This window comes from Pteropus medius, unplaced genomic scaffold (assembly GCF_902729225.1).
Source record: "Pteropus medius unplaced genomic scaffold, Ma_sr-lr_union100, whole genome shotgun sequence".
Classification (NCBI taxonomy): Eukaryota; Metazoa; Chordata; class Mammalia; order Chiroptera; family Pteropodidae; genus Pteropus; species Pteropus medius.
The window spans coordinates 21,435,400-21,443,823 of record NW_024349797.1 but is presented as its reverse complement, the minus strand read 5'-3'; the positions used below and the strand labels follow the sequence as shown (position 1 = coordinate 21,443,823).

Genomic DNA, 8,424 nt, shown 5'->3' with positions numbered 1-8,424 from the left:
CCCTCCCAGCTGACGTGCGCAAGGGCGCGACTGGCCATCTCTACTTCCTTTTTCTACTTTTTCCTGTTTTCCAAATACTATTACCATAACGAGAAAAAAAAATTGTTTTAAATGTTGTTCTTCGTCTTGGCTAGTAATTCTAGCCCTAGGAATCAAGCCTAAGAAAATAACCACACAGACGCTAAATATTATGTACATAACAATGATCATTGCAGCCTTGCCTATAAAACAACAATAAAAAACCTGCTGGAACAAACCTCTGTTTAGCAACAGCGATACAATTTAGGAAATTGTGGGAAATCACACGGAAGATGACTATTTTGAAGGCGTGCAAATGGGTAGAGAGTAAGCTTTAAAAACAGAAGCCAAAATGATACATGAATAATGCCCACGGAACTGTGAAAAATATGTTCACAGGGAAAGGTAAAACACAAAGCCCAAGTTATGTGCCGTGAGCCGGACGCCCAGGCCAGCACAGGGAGGTGGAGAGAAGGCGGAGGCCAGGGCCGCCCAGGCGGGGGCAGCTTCGGGGCCTCCAGGCGCCCTCGGAGGTGCCGGCCACGCGGGGCATTCTCACACGACCACAGGACATGGGCCAGCCCGACACAAAGAACCCAGGAGATATTTCTGAATATGGGTGGGTTCATGTATGCAAAACTCCTCGGTGGGGGGGGGGAAATAAACCTCCCGGTAACTGCAAATAGACACGTTCCCTGAGGATTTAACTCAGGAAGTTTCCGAGCATTTCCATCCCTGGCCCACAACACGCAGCCTGTGTTTGCAATGTCATGCCGTTTGTGGAAGATTAGATTTGAGCTTCCACCTCCTTACCTGAGATCTTCCTCCGGCTCCAAAAACAACGCTCGATGTCTGAAATTACTTGCTCAAAACTATAATTATTATATTAATGTGGATGACTGTAAAACTATACTTGGCTTTCTAAATGAAAACACCAGGCTGCCAAACCTTCCAGAAGAAATTAAACCGTTAATGTGTTGAAGGCGATTACATCCCCACAGACGTTACCGCAGGGGTATTCCTCCCCATACACAGCTGTCTCAGCAAGGCGAGAGGGAGGCTGGACTATATGGGAAACACTCCTGTAAGACTGCCTAATTACTCATTAATAGTCATTGTCTGCCCATAGAAATAGCCTTTCGTTTTCTAACAGAGCTTATGACAATTCCAAAACCTATTCATCTGAACCCCTAAGAGATGAATCCCCACAGCACAGAAGCTGACGGCGGGCAACGGGGAGGCTGGGGGTGAGAGGCAAGTGGAAAAGGGGGTGAGAAACAATGGGACGGGGAACAGAACTTCCTCGGAGCGTGGCACTTCAAGGCCAGGGTCCCGAGACAGAAAACAGAAGAGAAACAATGGGATTCTCGGGAGTCATGGGTGTGGGGACCCCCCAACACCTCACCGCGTGGGCCTGGCGCTGGGGGGAAGGGGCTTCCGCCCCCCTCAGCATGCCCCGGGGCCCAGGGCTGCCCCATAACAGCCGCACCGTTGCCCAAGTTTTTCATTTTTAATAGATGCATGGAAGTCAGGAAGTCAGCACAGGGGTGTCGCTGTGTGCACGACATACAAAATTACAGGCCGTGAAAAGGCGAGACGTAAGGACTTCGGCAGTGGCCTTCATGCCGACCCAAAAGACCATGCATGCAGCACAACTGTCCAGCCAGTGCAGGGGAGCAGGTCACCATGACAAGCCCGTCCACGACTGAGGGGACGGAAATAGATGGCAGCACTCAGGAACACCTGGGGGTCACTGCAGCCAGGGAGAAGTCAGACAGAAAATGAGATGGCAGCTCTGTGTCTGTCACGCAGACTAATCGCACAGCACCTTGCGGTGAAGGCGACGTGAGCAGGCCGCGCTCCTGGCAGAGTCGGCCAGGGAAAGGCTCGGTCTCTAGCACCCCCATCCGCCAGAGGAGGGAACACTCAGGCAGCACCCCCTCCCCTCAGGAGGGAGACGGCTCACAGCAGCCCTGGAGCAGGGAGGGGGCAGCTACAGCAACAGCCTGGCTCTCATTTCCTCCCCAGCAGGTCGCCCAGGCCATGGGAAAGAGCCTGGCCCCAAACTAGGCTCCAAATCTAGCTCTGGGTCCCGTGTCACTTTGGTTCACTGGGTGACTGGGACACTGCAAAGTATGCACGGCATGCGGCACACACTGAGTGTCATGCTAAGGAGGTCCTCAGGGTGTGGCTGCTTCCTCCCTTAGCTGCTGTCGGCATAGGCGACGCCCACAGGTGAAAGGTGGGTGAGGAATCGGCCATGGAACCCACTAGCCGAGCAGCCCTGGTGCAAGGTGACCAGCTTCCCCAGGCCCACGGAGAATGGGGAACCGAGGGGGAGCCAGGCTTGGTTCACCAAGTTTAATAATGCTGCCAAGTCACTGGTTTTCAGAAATAACGTGGTTTCTAAACCGTCAGCCCGGATCTTAGCCCAGGGCCAACGTGGGTCTCCCAGGTCGGGGTTTGTGAGAGCGAGCCTCCCAGGGGCGGGTGTCATGGCATCTTCTCCTCAGCTCATGTCAAGCAGCTCATGACTGTCAAGGCACAAGGTCCCACGTGTAAGTCCCACGAGCATGCCAGACGAGAGACCCCACAGTCAGGGATGGACCAGCACTGTGCTGCTCCCTCAGGATAGATGGCCCAGAGTCCCCTCTCAGTGAGTGCAAAGACAGGTGGGCCGGTTGCACATGGAGCTGCAGTTTGTGAGGGAGAAAGGGCTCTCAGGGAAGGTACAGAGAAGAGGACCCTGAGGCTGAGTCCCAGGGGATAACGAGGACTTTGCCTGAAGGAGACGGATGGGAGGATAAAGGCACCAAAGGGTGTGTCGTGTTGAGGAGCAGTAATCAGACCGAGTGGAAAAGACAGGCACAGAGCGGGGGGGGCTGGTGCGACAGGACCAGGGACGGGCCAGGAGACACGGAGTTTAGTTTGCATCCTGTAGTGTTTGCTGCACCCTGTACTGTAGCTTAGGGCGAAAAAAAAAGAGAGAGAGAGAGAGAGAGAGAGAGATTTCACATAAAGGAGTGAGCGGCAGAATTCACAGTAATCAATAATAGAAAGAACAACAGCAGTCATCCTTTGGTATCCGCCATTTACTAGGAACCGTCCCCAGGCACCTCCCTAGTACTGACTCTCACTCTTGCGACAACCGCGGAAATACGCACCCCACAGAGGAAGAAACCAAATGGCAGAGAGGGCAGGGAGAATGAGATGAATTCAAAAAAAGATTAGGTGAGTAGATGAAGTCACAACCTAGGGATGGACAGGACAGCAAAGGCTGAACAATGTATGCTCGTGCGGCCTGGAACCGTATCTGTCTTATTCGCACTCTGTCTCCTGACCCTGGACGGGCCACTTAGCAGATATTCAGTAAGTCTGGGTGGCAGCATTTACAGAGATGCAGGAGGAAAGGACAGCAGCGCAGAAGGAGGTGATGCAGCCGGTTGTGCTAGGGCGGCCAGAGGCACCGCCAAAACCTTGTGGTCTCTGAGATATCACCCTGCTAGCAAGCTAACAAGTCAGTCTCTCACAGTGTTATACAGACTGGCAGAAGACATGAGACTCCTGGGTCAGAGACAAAAACAACTGACTACTTACAGCAACAGTAGCAGCCAGAATAAGAATGCTGGGCCGGTTCCCCAAGCCCTGGGGATGCAATGCGGGCCAGGTGCCACCTGTACAGAGAGGACTCTGACAGCAGGAAGCCCCAGTCTACTAGCAGGGGCTGCTGACAAACTTGCCCGACCTTTGTTCCGGAGGAAAACATTGTCTTCATTACCCAGGAATGTAAGTAAGTCTGCTCCAAATAGAAACAAGATATCTCTATCTTCCAAAGCTGCCTGCTATACAAACATCCTTGAAAAGATAGGCCAGAGTAAATTAGCTGCTCATGGCTTTGCTCAGAAGACCATGCAGAAACGTGAGAGGCCCCAGAACAGTCTCCCGACAGGCACAGTACACAGACAACAGCGTGACTCCTGCCTCCCACACGCATGCACCCTTAGGCTGCCCACTGCCCATCCATCATCGCCTCCCTGTGGGGGGGCAGGGGGGACTGGTTCCATGGGAAGTAACCTCACAGGGAGACCTGATCATAAACTGTGAACTGGGCAGGTCATGGTGGGTCGTCACTGCCCAAGGCTACGACTTCTTTAGTGCAGGTCTTCTGCCAGCCCCGCCCACTGCTGCTGGGCACCCAGGTTAACACTCCTTTGAAATACTAGAAGTGACACCCCTGGAGAGGGGAGTCACCCCCAAGACGGCACCACCGATCTTGTTAATTGTCCAGTAATCCAATCCCCCCCGCCTTGCTTTCTCCCACCTCCGCCTCCCTCTTTAATTTCCAATGCATAAAAGAAGCTGCAAAACTTATTCTCGGGGGCATTTGAGACCTTGCTCCCACGTATGTAGTCAGTTTGGCTCAAATTAACTCATAAAAATTCTGTACAGTTTTGGATGTTTCTTACATCAACACCCCCTTCTCTTGTTTGTTTAGAAAACAAAACTAATATCTACTTGCCAGTGCCACTGGGTAGAACAGAAGTGAGCCTCAGTCTACGGCCACGCCACCATGAACGTGCCCGATCTCGTCCGATCTCGGAAGCTAAGCAAGGTCGGACCTGGTTAGTACTCGGATGGGAGACCACTCAGGAATACCAGGTGCTGTAGGCATTTGCGGGGGGGTGGGGAGTGAGCCTCAGAAATAAAGTAACAAGTGCAAAGCCTCCTCGGTCTCCCCAGTTCCGTACGTAGCACCTGGAATCATCTTTGACTCCCAGCATCATCCAATCCATCCCTGAGCCTCAGCCATCCTGTCCCCAAACCATCCTCAGCGCCAGGCCCTTCCCACCATCCCCCGTCACCCCCACCCAGCCACTGGCCTCATAACTTCTCACAGACTCAACGATAAAGGAACCATCTTCCCAGGGACGACTTGAGGACAAGCCTGGACTTGCACTCCACTTCCTGCCACACCGAGCTCCGGCCAGGCTTTGCGCGTGCTCCGCTGTGCCTGCCTCACACTCCTGAGCCCCGACATTTCCAACCTCAGCCTGCACGTTATTTTTCTGTGGGTTCTCCCCGACCCACCAGCCATTTTTCTCTACGTCTCAGTAAATAGCACTGTGCCACCTATAATTACCTTGTTAATGGATTAATTTATTAGCCTGTGAGCTAGGTACAGCCCCGGCATGGTGCCTGGCGCCTGCAGGGCCGTCGATCAGTGGCTGCTATTTTCAATGCCCTTCCTGGCCTGGGCCCTCCAGGTCAAGAGCCAAACAGCAGCCTACTGGCCTTCTGCGCCCTCCAGCCTCCCGGCAGACACCCCTGAGCCTGTCCAAACTCCGGGATCAGCCCCCAGAGAGCTCCCTGCGGCCAGGGACCAGCACTTACGATGGAGGTGGCTCTGGCTTTTCCCTAATCTCAGGGGCTGCCATCTCCCAAATCACTTTAAAAATAGACGTTAAACTATCTCTCTCTGGAAACTCAGAAGGGCTCTGGCCTAGAGTATTCTTCTGTTAAAACACTTCTTTTCTAAAATGATAAACTTTTGTGGCTACCGCAAACAATCAAAATCGAGAGAAATCCACGGAGAGATGGAAGAGGGGTGGATAATAATTATCCACAAAACCAACGAGAGAGAACAAATGTATTGGGCCAAAAATCTAATAAAATAAGTCTGAGAATTCCGGCGCAGCTCCGCGGGAAGCAAATCACTCTTCTGCATCTTCGCAGACGGTGCACGGGAGAGGCAATTTATTAACATGTGCCACGTTGGCCTCGACATTAACCTGCGTCCCTAAAGTACTTAGCTCTTACCCAGGAAACTGCTTACTTAACTTGCATTAGGACACGCAGGGCCAATGCAGGCTTGCTAGTCACCGCTTCAAATTCAATTTAAAGGGATCCCTGTTCCAATTTCCTGTAGAAAGTTACTCCATGTTCTAATACATCAGTGTCAGGAAAAGCGGCCTTTACTTAATTTCCTCTCATTATTCATACAGCCAGGGATCACCCAGAGCAATGTCTCCTCCTTTGTGCACCTACCAGCAACGATGGGCCTTTTACTTTTCATCTTTCCGGGTGCCAGCTGCTCTGAGGTCCCCCTTTCCCCCAAAAGCACACCCTTTACTTCCTGGGGGGGTCTCTGCACGGTGACAGCTTGTGATAATGACATTTGAGTTTAACTGCCGATGCTTCTAACTGATTCATATTCTAAAAAGCAAGGCAGAGTTGGAAAGCAGGAGGCCCGGCCCCAAGCCACCCTGTCACCTTAGGCCAGACACATCTCCCGACGGCCTGTCTCCTCACTTGTAAAATGATCGCTGAGTCCCCAACTTGATAAGCCACAGAGCCATTTGCTCCAAGGCAGACGTGTGAGGGAGCCCAGTCATAAGACCAGCAACAGCCAAGCCGCTGGGGGAGCGGTCTCAAGCCCTCCAGCTCACCCTCCCCGGAGGCAGCCCCCCAAAATTCCATCGTGCCCTTGGAGCCCCCAAAGCACAGGTTGCAAACCACTGATCTGAGTTATCTCAACAAACCCCTCGAAATTAAGTCTAGTGCTCCAAATTTGCTTTGCATAAGCTAAACATTCTTAATAAGACTATAATGAAGAAATAATTCATGCATTTTATTTCCTATTTAATGCATTTATGTATTTCCTAAAATGGGCATACATTATTTTAATAATCGGAAGAAAACAAACATTATTAAAAAGAAAATAATTCACATAGCTTTAAAAAAAAAAAAACAAAAACCACCCGCGGCACAGAGAAGACGAGCCGGGAGGGTCTGCATAGTCTTCCAGCGTCATCTGCCAGCGCTAACTGCTCATGACTCTCGTCCCTTTAGAGCCGCCAAATATCAGGAGTGTTTGGAAAAGGTCTGCTGAGTCACCGACGCTCCGCTCTGTGGCTCTCGGCTGCGTCAGAGCCCTGTGCAGGCCTGCGGAAAAATTCATCATCCTCCGTTCGCCCTGGGCTTCAGAGACTGGGGGGGCGGAAGAGGGGGCACTGGAGGGAAGAGCGACGCCACTGAGGGGGTGGGGGACTCAGCCCGGCGGAGAACTTGACGTTTCCACAACTCAGATTTCTTCAGCCCTAACACCCACCACACGGAGCTGAGTAATATTGGAATTCAATAAATGTAAAAACGGGTTTTCAGTAAATGGAGGCATTTTTAAGCCCCTAAATTTTAATCACATTTATAATGAAATCTCGGGAGTCTACAGGCAAGGAGGGGAGCTAAGTCGGGGTTAAGACAAGCCCACCCCTATCTGCTCTATCGTAAGGGCCTGGTTAGCACAGAAGCCTCACGAGGTCTCCACGGGGTCCCCTCCAGTCCCCCATACGCCAATCCTCGCACTTCCCGTGGCTCCGGTTCCCACAGGAAAATCTCTAGGTTCCCCCCACGCCTCGCCCGGCCCCTGCAGGCCACTGCCACGACCACCGCTCCCCGAGATGCAGGCGTCCGCGCTCTGCCCACCAGCCTCAGCATGCTTGGCTTCTCCTCGCCCCTGGGGCCAGCTTCAGGGTCAGGACCGGGTCTCTTCCTCTGCTCGCCAGCATGTGGTTTACGCCAGCCCAGGGCCCTTCCTATGGTCCCCCTCATCTTATTCGTCTGGACACTCACAGGCACCCCGAGTTCTCGGGGGAGGGGCTGGCCCCAGTCCAATCTCTCACACCCAGACTCAATCTAGTGAAACTGGGCCTTAGGGACTGTTTGGGCACTAAACTGTGAAACCGTGGTCCCCGCTCTTATTAATTTTATGCTTTAGGGGACAGCTGCCTCTAAAGCCTACAAAAGCACAGAGCGGGAGCTCCCAAGGCGCACGCGGTCTGAAGGCTTCTCTGAAATGCATGTAATAAGCAGCCTCAGCAGCTGCTGCCTCGAGAAGGCACCAGCTTCCACCAAGGGCACCCTGAAGAAGAAAGCGGGGAGACTGAAGACATCCATCCAACCCCCAACACCCGCCAGCCTGGCCAGAACCCACCAACTGCCACCCACAAGGCTGACCTCGCTTACCCAAGCCAAGTGGACTTGACAACCCCCCATCTCACCTGAGGTGGGAAGACGGCTAGGGCTGAGAATGAAAAGCTTTCCTTCACTATCCCCTGGACTATGAGAGCTTTGTGAGCCTGAGAGTAAACGGGGGCGGGAGGGGGGTTACGCATGTCAGAAGAGGACAATTACCACCCAAAATGTGAGCACATCAGCAAGAACCTGAAAGCAACTTTTCAGGACTATGGGACACAATGCACATTAGCTGTCTGCACGCAGAGTGCGTATCATTAGCTGATCCTCAGACACCCACTGGTTACCACCAAGGTGTTAACACAGGCTCCGCCCAGCATCCGCCTTCTTCCCCCTCAAGGACTTGGTCTCCTGTGCCTGCTGCCACCTGTGCCT

General features: G+C 52.7%; 1 protein-coding gene and 1 non-coding gene across 5 annotated transcripts in view; one reads left to right on the top strand and one right to left on the bottom strand.

Annotated features, from left to right (window-relative positions):
* WDR25 (WD repeat domain 25) overlaps window positions 1-8,424 on the bottom strand; it is a 121,368-nt gene that overhangs the window by 87,160 nt on the left and 25,784 nt on the right. The window lies entirely within an intron of this gene.
* On the top strand, window positions 4,571-4,689 carry LOC120619963 (5S ribosomal RNA). Its single transcript, XR_005657689.1, has one exon. It is a non-coding gene; the product is annotated as a 5S ribosomal RNA (ribosomal RNA).